This window comes from Eleutherodactylus coqui, unplaced genomic scaffold, assembly GCF_035609145.1.
Source record: "Eleutherodactylus coqui strain aEleCoq1 unplaced genomic scaffold, aEleCoq1.hap1 HAP1_SCAFFOLD_539, whole genome shotgun sequence".
In the NCBI taxonomy this organism is placed as follows: Eukaryota; Metazoa; Chordata; class Amphibia; order Anura; family Eleutherodactylidae; genus Eleutherodactylus; species Eleutherodactylus coqui.
Genome location: NW_027102387.1, coordinates 51,784 through 60,963, shown reverse-complemented (window position 1 = coordinate 60,963; position 9,180 = coordinate 51,784). Strand labels below are relative to the sequence as shown.

The 9,180-nt window shown below is 56.9% G+C and overlaps 44 pseudogenes; all 44 read right to left on the bottom strand.

Annotated features, from left to right (window-relative positions):
- Positions 1 to 71: 71 nt before the first annotated feature.
- On the bottom strand, positions 72 to 190 carry LOC136602737 (5S ribosomal RNA; annotated as a pseudogene).
- Positions 191 to 270: 80 nt separating this feature from the next.
- Positions 271 to 389, bottom strand: LOC136602750 (5S ribosomal RNA; annotated as a pseudogene).
- An 80-nt stretch (positions 390 to 469) lies between these two features.
- LOC136602706 (5S ribosomal RNA) lies at positions 470 to 588 on the bottom strand (annotated as a pseudogene).
- An 80-nt stretch (positions 589 to 668) lies between these two features.
- On the bottom strand, positions 669 to 787 carry LOC136602628 (5S ribosomal RNA; annotated as a pseudogene).
- An 80-nt stretch (positions 788 to 867) lies between these two features.
- LOC136602627 (5S ribosomal RNA) lies at positions 868 to 986 on the bottom strand (annotated as a pseudogene).
- Positions 987 to 1,066: 80 nt separating this feature from the next.
- On the bottom strand, positions 1,067 to 1,185 carry LOC136602626 (5S ribosomal RNA; annotated as a pseudogene).
- Positions 1,186 to 1,265: 80 nt separating this feature from the next.
- On the bottom strand, positions 1,266 to 1,384 carry LOC136602625 (5S ribosomal RNA; annotated as a pseudogene).
- An 80-nt stretch (positions 1,385 to 1,464) lies between these two features.
- LOC136602624 (5S ribosomal RNA) lies at positions 1,465 to 1,583 on the bottom strand (annotated as a pseudogene).
- Positions 1,584 to 1,663: 80 nt separating this feature from the next.
- On the bottom strand, positions 1,664 to 1,782 carry LOC136602623 (5S ribosomal RNA; annotated as a pseudogene).
- Positions 1,783 to 1,862: 80 nt separating this feature from the next.
- LOC136602659 (5S ribosomal RNA) lies at positions 1,863 to 1,981 on the bottom strand (annotated as a pseudogene).
- Positions 1,982 to 2,061: 80 nt separating this feature from the next.
- Positions 2,062 to 2,180, bottom strand: LOC136602621 (5S ribosomal RNA; annotated as a pseudogene).
- An 80-nt stretch (positions 2,181 to 2,260) lies between these two features.
- Positions 2,261 to 2,379, bottom strand: LOC136602619 (5S ribosomal RNA; annotated as a pseudogene).
- An 80-nt stretch (positions 2,380 to 2,459) lies between these two features.
- Positions 2,460 to 2,578, bottom strand: LOC136602618 (5S ribosomal RNA; annotated as a pseudogene).
- Positions 2,579 to 2,658: 80 nt separating this feature from the next.
- Positions 2,659 to 2,777, bottom strand: LOC136602740 (5S ribosomal RNA; annotated as a pseudogene).
- An 80-nt stretch (positions 2,778 to 2,857) lies between these two features.
- Positions 2,858 to 2,976, bottom strand: LOC136602510 (5S ribosomal RNA; annotated as a pseudogene).
- Positions 2,977 to 3,056: 80 nt separating this feature from the next.
- Positions 3,057 to 3,175, bottom strand: LOC136602648 (5S ribosomal RNA; annotated as a pseudogene).
- Positions 3,176 to 3,255: 80 nt separating this feature from the next.
- Positions 3,256 to 3,374, bottom strand: LOC136602617 (5S ribosomal RNA; annotated as a pseudogene).
- An 80-nt stretch (positions 3,375 to 3,454) lies between these two features.
- On the bottom strand, positions 3,455 to 3,573 carry LOC136602616 (5S ribosomal RNA; annotated as a pseudogene).
- Positions 3,574 to 3,653: 80 nt separating this feature from the next.
- On the bottom strand, positions 3,654 to 3,772 carry LOC136602522 (5S ribosomal RNA; annotated as a pseudogene).
- An 80-nt stretch (positions 3,773 to 3,852) lies between these two features.
- LOC136602615 (5S ribosomal RNA) lies at positions 3,853 to 3,971 on the bottom strand (annotated as a pseudogene).
- Positions 3,972 to 4,051: 80 nt separating this feature from the next.
- LOC136602613 (5S ribosomal RNA) lies at positions 4,052 to 4,170 on the bottom strand (annotated as a pseudogene).
- An 80-nt stretch (positions 4,171 to 4,250) lies between these two features.
- Positions 4,251 to 4,369, bottom strand: LOC136602612 (5S ribosomal RNA; annotated as a pseudogene).
- Positions 4,370 to 4,449: 80 nt separating this feature from the next.
- Positions 4,450 to 4,568, bottom strand: LOC136602610 (5S ribosomal RNA; annotated as a pseudogene).
- Positions 4,569 to 4,648: 80 nt separating this feature from the next.
- LOC136602609 (5S ribosomal RNA) lies at positions 4,649 to 4,767 on the bottom strand (annotated as a pseudogene).
- An 80-nt stretch (positions 4,768 to 4,847) lies between these two features.
- On the bottom strand, positions 4,848 to 4,966 carry LOC136602608 (5S ribosomal RNA; annotated as a pseudogene).
- Positions 4,967 to 5,046: 80 nt separating this feature from the next.
- LOC136602498 (5S ribosomal RNA) lies at positions 5,047 to 5,165 on the bottom strand (annotated as a pseudogene).
- Positions 5,166 to 5,245: 80 nt separating this feature from the next.
- Positions 5,246 to 5,364, bottom strand: LOC136602607 (5S ribosomal RNA; annotated as a pseudogene).
- Positions 5,365 to 5,444: 80 nt separating this feature from the next.
- Positions 5,445 to 5,563, bottom strand: LOC136602631 (5S ribosomal RNA; annotated as a pseudogene).
- Positions 5,564 to 5,643: 80 nt separating this feature from the next.
- LOC136602606 (5S ribosomal RNA) lies at positions 5,644 to 5,762 on the bottom strand (annotated as a pseudogene).
- Positions 5,763 to 6,041: 279 nt separating this feature from the next.
- On the bottom strand, positions 6,042 to 6,160 carry LOC136602492 (5S ribosomal RNA; annotated as a pseudogene).
- An 80-nt stretch (positions 6,161 to 6,240) lies between these two features.
- On the bottom strand, positions 6,241 to 6,359 carry LOC136602691 (5S ribosomal RNA; annotated as a pseudogene).
- Positions 6,360 to 6,439: 80 nt separating this feature from the next.
- LOC136602605 (5S ribosomal RNA) lies at positions 6,440 to 6,558 on the bottom strand (annotated as a pseudogene).
- An 80-nt stretch (positions 6,559 to 6,638) lies between these two features.
- LOC136602604 (5S ribosomal RNA) lies at positions 6,639 to 6,757 on the bottom strand (annotated as a pseudogene).
- Positions 6,758 to 6,837: 80 nt separating this feature from the next.
- Positions 6,838 to 6,956, bottom strand: LOC136602647 (5S ribosomal RNA; annotated as a pseudogene).
- An 80-nt stretch (positions 6,957 to 7,036) lies between these two features.
- On the bottom strand, positions 7,037 to 7,155 carry LOC136602603 (5S ribosomal RNA; annotated as a pseudogene).
- Positions 7,156 to 7,235: 80 nt separating this feature from the next.
- LOC136602602 (5S ribosomal RNA) lies at positions 7,236 to 7,354 on the bottom strand (annotated as a pseudogene).
- An 80-nt stretch (positions 7,355 to 7,434) lies between these two features.
- LOC136602654 (5S ribosomal RNA) lies at positions 7,435 to 7,553 on the bottom strand (annotated as a pseudogene).
- An 80-nt stretch (positions 7,554 to 7,633) lies between these two features.
- LOC136602601 (5S ribosomal RNA) lies at positions 7,634 to 7,752 on the bottom strand (annotated as a pseudogene).
- Positions 7,753 to 7,832: 80 nt separating this feature from the next.
- Positions 7,833 to 7,951, bottom strand: LOC136602643 (5S ribosomal RNA; annotated as a pseudogene).
- Positions 7,952 to 8,031: 80 nt separating this feature from the next.
- LOC136602599 (5S ribosomal RNA) lies at positions 8,032 to 8,150 on the bottom strand (annotated as a pseudogene).
- A 279-nt stretch (positions 8,151 to 8,429) lies between these two features.
- Positions 8,430 to 8,548, bottom strand: LOC136602598 (5S ribosomal RNA; annotated as a pseudogene).
- An 80-nt stretch (positions 8,549 to 8,628) lies between these two features.
- LOC136602597 (5S ribosomal RNA) lies at positions 8,629 to 8,747 on the bottom strand (annotated as a pseudogene).
- An 80-nt stretch (positions 8,748 to 8,827) lies between these two features.
- LOC136602596 (5S ribosomal RNA) lies at positions 8,828 to 8,946 on the bottom strand (annotated as a pseudogene).
- An 80-nt stretch (positions 8,947 to 9,026) lies between these two features.
- LOC136602594 (5S ribosomal RNA) lies at positions 9,027 to 9,145 on the bottom strand (annotated as a pseudogene).
- Between the last annotated feature and the right edge of the window lie 35 nt (positions 9,146 to 9,180).

Sequence of the window (9,180 nt, the reverse complement as noted above, 5' to 3'; positions counted from 1 at the left end):
TCCTTTCCTATGGGCTTTCTGCAGTGCGAACGCACCTCCGAAAAGGAAAGAAACCTACTCACGGCCTTAAAAGTCAACGGGACCTGGGATTCCCAGCCGGTCACCCATACTGGTACTTGCCAGGCCTCAAGCTGGCTGGCGGCCGCGATCTGACTAGAGCAGGCACATTCAGCTTAGAATGCCCGTTGACAGCTCCTCCTCCTTTCCTATGGGCTTTCTGCAGTGCGAACGCACCTCCGAAACGGAAAGAAACCTACTCACGGCCTTAAAAGTCAACGGGACCTGGGATTGCCAGCCGGTCACCCATACTGGTACTTGCCAGGCCTCAAGCTGGCTGGCGGCCGCGATCTGACGAGAGCAGGCACATTCAGCTTAGAATGCCCGTTGACAGCTCCTCCTCCTTTCCTATGGGCTTTCTGCAGTGCGAACGCACCTCCGAAAAGGAAAGAAACCTACTCACGGCCTTAAAAGTCAACGGGACCTGGGATTCCCAGCCGGTCACCCATACTGGTACTTGCCAGGCCTCAAGCTGGCTGGCGGCCACGATCTGACGAGAGCAGGCACATTCAGCTTAGAATGCCCGTTGACAGCTCCTCCTCCTTTCCTATGGGCTTTCTGCAGTGCGAACGCACCTCCGAAAAGGAAAGCAACCTACTCACGGCCTTAAAAGTCAACGGGACCTGGGATTCCCAGCCGGTCACCCATACTGGTACTTGCCAGGCCTCAAGCTGGCTGGCGGCCGCGATCTGACGAGAGCAGGCACATTCAGCTTAGAATGCCCGTTGACAGCTCCTCCTCCTTTCCTATGGGCTTTCTGCAGTGCGAACGCACCTCCGAAAAGGAAAGAAACCTACTCACGGCCTTAAAAGTCAACGGGACCTGGGATTCCCAGCCGGTCACCCATACTGGTACTTGCCAGGCCTCAAGCTGGCTGGCGGCCGCGATCTGACGAGAGCAGGCACATTCAGCTTAGAATGCCCGTTGACAGCTCCTCCTCCTTTCCTATGGGCTTTCTGCAGTGCGAACGCACCTCCGAAAAGGAAAGCAACCTGCTCACGGCCTTAAAAGTCAACGGGACCTGGGATTCCCAGCCGGTCACCCATACTGGTACTTGCCAGGCCTCAAGCTGGCTGGCGGCCGCGATCTGACGAGAGCAGGCACATTCAGCTTAGAATGCCCGTTGACAGCTCCTCCTCCTTTCCTATGGGCTTTCTGCAGTGCGAACGCACCTCCGAAAAGGAAAGAAACCTACTCACGGCCTTAAAAGTCAACGGGACCTGGGATTCCCAGCCGGTCACCCATACTGGTACTTGCCAGGCCTCAAGCTGGCTGGCGGCCGCGATCTGACGAGAGCAGGCACATTCAGCTTAGAATGCCCGTTGACAGCTCCTCCTCCTTTCCTATGGGCTTTCTGCAGTGCGAACGCACCTCCGAAAAGGAAAGCAACCTACTCACGGCCTTAAAAGTCAACGGGACCTGGGATTCCCAGCCGGTCACCCATACTGGTACTTGCCAGGCCTCAAGCTGGCTGGCGGCCGCGATCTGACGAGAGCAGGCACATTCAGCTTAGAATGCCCGTTGACAGCTCCTCCTCCTTTCCTATGGGCTTTCTGCAGTGCGAACGCACCTCCGAAAAGGAAAGAAACCTACTCACGGCCTTAAAAGTCAACGGGACCTGGGATTCCCAGCCGGTCACCCATACTGGTACTTGCCAGGCCTCAAGCTGGCTGGCGGCCGCGATCTGACGAGAGCAGGCACATTCAGCTTAGAATGCCCGTTGACAGCTCCTCCTCCTTTCCTATGGGCTTTCTGCAGTGCGAACGCACCTCCGAAAAGGAAAGAAACCTACTCACGGCCTTAAAAGTCAACGGGACCTGGGATTCCCAGCCGGTCACCCATACTGGTACTTGCCAGGCCTCAAACTGGCTGGCGGCCGCGATCTGACGAGAGCAGGCACATTCAGCTTAGAATGCCCGTTGACAGCTCCTCCTCCTTTCCTATGGGCTTTCTGCAGTGCGAACGCACCTCCGAAAAGGAAAGCAACCTACTCACGGCCTTAAAAGTCAACGGGACCTGGGATTCCCAGCCGGTCACCCATACTGGTACTTGCCAGGCCTCAAGCTGGCTGGCGGCCGCGATCTGACGAGAGCAGGCACATTCAGCTTAGAATGCCCGTTGACAGCTCCTCCTCCTTTCCTATGGGCTTTCTGCAGTGCGAACGCACCTCCGAAAAGGAAAGAAACCTACTCACGGCCTTAAAAGTCAACGGGACCTGGGATTCCCAGCCGGTCACCCATACTGGTACTTGCCAGGCCTCAAGCTGGCTGGCGGCCGCGATCTGACGAGAGCAGGCACATTCAGCTTAGAATGCCCGTTGACAGCTCCTCCTCCTTTCCTATGGGCTTTCTGCAGTGCGAACGCACCTCCGAAAAGGAAAGCAACCTACTCACGGCCTTAAAAGTCAACGGGACCTGGGATTCCCAGCCGGTCACCCATACTGGTACTTGCCAGGCCTCAAGCTGGCTGGCGGCCGCGATCTGACGAGAGCAGGCACATTCAGCTTAGAATGCCCGTTGACAGCTTCTCCTCCTTTCCTATGGGCTTTCTGCAGTGCGAACGCACCTCCGAAAAGGAAAGAAACCTACTCACGGCCTTAAAAGTCAACGGGACCTGGGATTCCCAGCCGGTCACCCATACTGGTACTTGCCAGGCCTCAAGCTGGCTGGCGGCCGCGATCTGACGAGAGCAGGAACATTCAGCTTACAATGCCCGTTGACAGCTCCTCCTCCTTTCCTATGGGCTTTCTGCAGTGCGAACGCACCTCCGAAACAGAAAGAAACCTACTCACGGCCTTAAAAGTCAACGGGACCTGGGATTCCCAGCCGGTCACCCATACTGGTACTTGCCAGGCCTCAAGCTGGCTGGCGGCCGCGATCTGACGAGAGCAGGTACATTCAGCTTAGAATGCCCGTTGACAGCTCCTCCTCCTTTCCTATGGGCTTTCTGCAGTGCGAACGCACCTCTGAAAAGGAAAGCAACCTACTCACGGCCTTAAAGGTCAACGGGACCTGGGATTCCCAGCCGGTCACCCATACTGGTACTTGCCAGGCCTCAAGCTGGCTGGCGGCCGCGATCTGACGAGAGCAGGCACATTCAGCTTAGAATGCCCATTGACAGCTCCTCCTCCTTTCCTATGGGCTTTCTGCAGTGCGAACGCACCTCCGAAACGGAAAGAAACCTACTCACGGCCTTAAAAGTCAACGGGACCTGGGATTCCCAGCCGGTCACCCATACTGGTACTTGCCAGGCCTCAAGCTGGCTGGCGGCCGCGATCTGACGAGAGCAGGCACATTCAGCTTAGAATGCCCGTTGACAGCTCCTCCTCCTTTCCTATGGGCTTTCTGCAGTGCGAACGCACCTCCGAAACGGAAAGAAACCTACTCACGGCCTTAAAAGTCAACGGGACCTGGGATTCCCAGCCGGTCACCCATACTGGTACTTGCCAGGCCTCAAGCTGGCTGGCGGCCGCGATCTGACGAGAGCAGGCACATTCAGCTTAGAATGCCCGTTGACAGCTCCTCCTCCTTTCCTATGGGCTTTCTGCAGTGCGAACGCACCTCCGAAAAGGAAAGAAACCTACTCACGGCCTTAAAAGTCAACGGGACCTGGGATTCCCAGCCGGTCACCCATACTGGTACTTCCCAGGCCTCAAGCTGGCTGGCGGCCGCGATCTGACGAGAGCAGGCACATTCAGCTTAGAATGCCCGTTGACAGCTCCTCCTCCTTTCCTATGGGCTTTCTGCAGTGCGAACGCACCTCCGAAAAGGAAAGCAACCTACTCACGGCCTTAAAAGTCAACGGGACCTGGGATTCCCAGCCGGTCACCCATACTGGTACTTGCCAGGCCTCAAGCTGGCTGGCGGCCGCGATCTGACGAGAGCAGGCACATTCAGCTTAGAATGCCCGTTGACAGCTCCTCCTCCTTTCCTATGGGCTTTCTGCAGTGCGAACGCACCTCCGAAAAGGAAAGAAACCTACTCACGGCCTTAAAAGTCAACGGGACCTGGGATTCCCAGCCGGTCACCCATACTGGTACTTGCCAGGCCTCAAGCTGGCTGGCGGCCGCGATCTGACGAGAGCAGGCACATTCAGCTTAGAATGCCCGTTGACAGCTCCTCCTCCTTTCCTATGGGCTTTCTGCAGTGCGAACGCACCTCCGAAAAGGAAAGCAACCTACTCACGGCCTTAAAAGTCAACGGGACCTGGGATTCCCAGCCGGTCACCCATACTGGTACTTGCCAGGCCTCAAGCTGGCTGGCGGCCGCGATCTGACGAGAGCAGGCACATTCAGCTTAGAATGCCCGTTGACAGCTCCTCCTCCTTTCCTATCGGCTTTCTGCAGTGCAAACGCACCTCCGAAAAGGAAAGAAACCTACTCACGGCCTTAAAAGTCAACGGGACCTGGGATTCCCAGCCGGTCACCCATACTGGTACTTGCCAGGCCTCAAGCTGGCTGGCGGCCGCGATCTGACGAGAGCAGGCACATTCAGCTTAGAATGCCCGTTGACAGCTCCTCCTCCTTTCCTATGGGCTTTCTGCAGTGCGAACGCACCTCCGAAAAGGAAAGCAACCTACTCACGGCCTTAAAAGTCAACGGGACCTGGGATTCCCAGCCGGTCACCCATACTGGTACTTGCCAGGCCTCAAGCTGGCTGGCGGCCGCGATCTGACGAGAGCAGGCACATTCAGCTTAGAATGCCCGTTGACAGCTTCTCCTCCTTTCCTATGGGCTTTCTGCAGTGCGAACGCACCTCCGAAAAGGAAAGAAACCTACTCACGGCCTTAAAAGTCAACGGGACCTGGGATTCCCAGCCGGTCACCCATACTGGTACTTGCCAGGCCTCAAGCTGGCTGGCGGCCGCGATCTGACGAGAGCAGGCACATTCAGCTTAGAATGCCCGTTGACAGCTCCTCCTCCTTTCCTATGGGCTTTCTGCAGTGCGAACGCACCTCCGAAACAGAAAGAAACCTACTCACGGCCTTAAAAGTCAACGGGACCTGGGATTCCCAGCCGGTCACCCATACTGGTACTTGCCAGGCCTCAAGCTGGCTGGCGGCCGCGATCTGACGAGAGCAGGTACATTCAGCTTAGAATGCCCGTTGACAGCTCCTCCTCCTTTCCTATGGGCTTTCTGCAGTGCGAACGCACCTCTGAAAAGGAAAGCAACCTACTCACGGCCTTAAAGGTCAACGGGACCTGGGATTCCCAGCCGGTCACCCATACTGGTACTTGCCAGGCCTCAAGCTGGCTGGCGGCCGCGATCTGACGAGAGCAGGCACATTCAGCTTAGAATGCCCGTTGACAGCTCCTCCTCCTTTCCTATGGGCTTTCTGCAGTGCGAACGCACCTCCGAAACGGAAAGAAACCTACTCACGGCCTTAAAAGTCAACGGGACCTGGGATTCCCAGCCGGTCACCCATACTGGTACTTGCCAGGCCTCAAGCTGGCTGGCGGCCGCGATCAGACGAGAGCAGGCACATTCAGCTTAGAATGCCCGTTGACAGCTCCTCCTCCTTTCCTATGGGCTTTCTGCAGTGCGAACGCACCTCCGAAACGGAAAGAAACCTACTCACGGCCTTAAAAGTCAACGGGACCTGGGATTCCCAGCCGGTCACCCATACTGGTACTTGCCAGGCCTCAAGCTGGCTGGCGGCCGCGATCTGACGAGAGCAGGCACATTCAGCTTAGAATGCCCGTTGACAGCTCCTCCTCCTTTCCTATGGGCTTTCTGCAGTGCGAACGCACCTCCGAAAAGGAAAGCAACCTACTCACGGCCTTAAAAGTCAACGGGACCTGGGATTCCCAGCCGGTCACCCATACTGGTACTTGCCAGGCCTCAAGCTGGCTGGCGGCCGCGATCTGACGAGAGCAGGCACATTCAGCTTAGACTGTCCATTGACAGCTCCTCCTCCTTTCCTATGGGCTTTCTGCAGTGCGAACGCACCTCCGAAAAGGAAAGAAACCTACTCACGGCCTTAAAAGTCAACGGGACCTGGGATTCCCAGCCGGTCACCCATACTGGTACTTGCCAGGCCTCAAGCTGGCTGGCGGCCGCGATCTGACGAGAGCAGGCGCATTCAGCTTAGAATGCCCGTTGACAGCTCCTCCTCCTTTCCTATGGGCTTTCTGCAGTGCGAACGCACCTCCGAAAAGGAAAGCAACCTACTCACGGCCTTAAAAGTCAACGGGACCTGGGATTCCCAGCCGGTCACCCATACTGGTACTTGCCAGGCCTCAAGCTAGCTGGCGGCCGCGATCTGACGAGAGCAGGCACATTCAGCTTAGAATGCCCGTTGACAGCTCCTCCTCCTTTCCTATGGGCTTTCTGCAGTGCGAACGCACCTCCGAAAAGGAAAGAAACCTACTCACGGCCTTAAAAGTCAACGGGACCTGGGATTCCCAGCCGGTCACCCATACTGGTACTTGCCAGGCCTCAAGCTGGCTGGCGGCCGCGATCTGACGAGAGCAGGCACATTCAGCTTAGAATGCCCGTTGACAGCTCCTCCTCCTTTCCTATGGGCTTTCTGCAGTGCGAACGCACCTCCGAAAAGGAAAGCAACCTACTCACGGCCTTAAAAGTCAACGGGACCTGGGATTCCCAGCCGGTCACCCATACTGGTACTTGCCAGGCCTCAAGCTGGCTGGCGGCCGCGATCTGACGAGAGCAGGCACATTCAGCTTAGAATGCCCGTTGACAGCTCCTCCTCCTTTCCTATGGGCTTTCTGCAGTGCGAACGCACCTCCGAAAAGGAAAGAAACCTACTCACGGCCTTAAAAGTCAACGGGACCTGGGATTCCCAGCCGGTCACCCATACTGGTACTTGACAGGCCTCAAGCTGGCTGGCGGCCGCGATCTGACGAGAGCAGGTACATTCAGCTTAGAATGCCCGTTGACAGCTCCTCCTCCTTTCCTATGGGCTTTCTGCAGTGCGAACGCACCTCCGAAAAGGAAAGAAACCTACTCACGGCCTTAAAAGTCAACGGGACCTGGGATTCCCAGCCGGTCACCCATACTGGTACTTGCCAGGCCTCAAGCTGGCTGGCGGCCGCGATCTGACGAGAGCAGGCACATTCAGCTTAGAATGCCCGTTGACAGCTCCTCCTCCTTTCCTATGGGCTTTCTGCAGTGCGAACGCACCTCCGAAAAGGAAAGCAACCTACTCACGGCCTTAAAAGTCAACGGGACCTGGGATTCCCAGCCGGTCACCCATACTGGTACTTGCCAGGCCTCAAGCTGGCTGGCGGCCGCGATCTGACGAGAGCAGGCACATTCAGCTTAGAATGCCCGTTGACAGCTCCTCCTCCTTTCCTATGGGCTTTCTGCAGTGCGAACGCACCTCCGAAACGGAAAGAAACCTACTCACGGCCTTAAAAGTCAACGGGACCTGGGATTCCCAGCCGGTCACCCATACTGGTACTTGCCAGGCCTCAAGCTGGCTGGCGGCCGCGATCTGACGAGAGCAGGCACATTCAGCTTAGAATGCCCATTGACAGCTCCTCCTCCTTTCCTATGGGCTTTCTGCAGTGCGAACGCACCTCCGAAAAGGAAAGCAACCTACTCACGGCCTTAAAAGTCAACGGGACCTGGGATTCCCAGCCGGTCACCCATACTGGTACTTGCCAGGCCTCAAGCTGGCTGGCGGCCGCGATCTGACGAGAGCAGGCACATTCAGCTTAGAATGCCCGTTGACAGCTCCTCCTCCTTTCCTATGGGCTTTCTGCAGTGCGAACGCACCTCCGAAAAGGAAAGAAACCTACTCACGGCCTTAAAAGTCAACAGGACCTGGGATTCCCAGCCGGTCACCCATACTGGTACTTGCCAGGCCTCAAGCTGGCTGGCGGCCGCGATCTGACGAGAGCAGGCACATTCAGCTTAGAATGCCCGTTGACAGCTCCTCCTCCTTTCCTATGGGCTTTCTGCAGTGCGAACGCACCTCCGAAAAGGAAAGCAACCTGCTCACGGCCTTAAAAGTCAACGGGACCTGGGATTCCCAGCCGGTCACCCATACTGGTACTTGCCAGGCCTCAAGCTGGCTGGCGGCCGCGATCTGACGAGAGCAGGCACATTCAGCTTAGAATGCCCGTTGACAGCTCCTCCTCCTTTCCTATGGGCTTTCTGCAGTGCGAACGCACCTCCGAAAAGGAAAGCAACCTACTCACGGCCTTAAAAGTCAACGGGACCTGGGATTCCAGGCCGGTCACCCATACTGGTACTTGCCAGGCCTCAAGCTGGCTGGCGGCCGCGATCTGACGAGTGCAGGCACATTCAGCTTAGAATGCCCGTTGACAGCTCCTCCTCCTTTCCTATGGGCTTTCTGCAGTGCGAACGCACCTCCGAAAAGGAAAGCAACCTACTCACGGCCTTAAAAGTCAACGGGACCTGGGATTCCCAGCCGGTCACCCATACTGGTACTTGCCAGGCCTCAAGCTGGCTGGCGGCCGCGATCTGACGAGAGCAGGCACATTCAGCTTAGAATGCCCGTTGACAGCTCCTCCTCCTTTCCTATGGGCTTTCTGCAGTGCGAACGCACCTCCGAAAAGGAAAGAAACCTACTCACGGCCTTAAAAGTCAACGGGACCTGGGATTCCCAGCCGGTCACCCATACTGGTACTTGCCAGGCCTCAAGCTGGCTGGCGGCCGCGATCTGACGAGAGCAGGCACATTCAGCTTAGAATGCCCGTTGACAGCTCCTCCTCCTTTCCTATGGGCTTTCTGCAGTGCGAACGCACCTCCGAAAAGGAAAGCAACCTACTCACGGCCTTAAAAGTCAACGGGACCTGGGATTCCCAGCCGGTCACCCATACTGGTACTTGCCAGGCCTCAAGCTGGCTGGCGGCCGCGATCTGACGAGAGCAGGCACATTCAGCTTAGAATGCCCGTTGACAGCTCCTCCTCCTTTCCTATGGGCTTTCTGCAGTGCGAACGCACCTCCGAAAAGGAAAGAAACCTACTCACGGCCTTAAAAGTCAACGGGACCTGGGATTCCCAGCCGGTCACCCATACTGGTACTTGCCAGGCCTCAAGCTGGCTGGCGGCCGCGATCTGACGAGAGCAGGCACATTCAGCTTAGAATGCCCGTTGACAGCTCCTCCTCCTTTCCTATGGGCTTTCTGCAGTG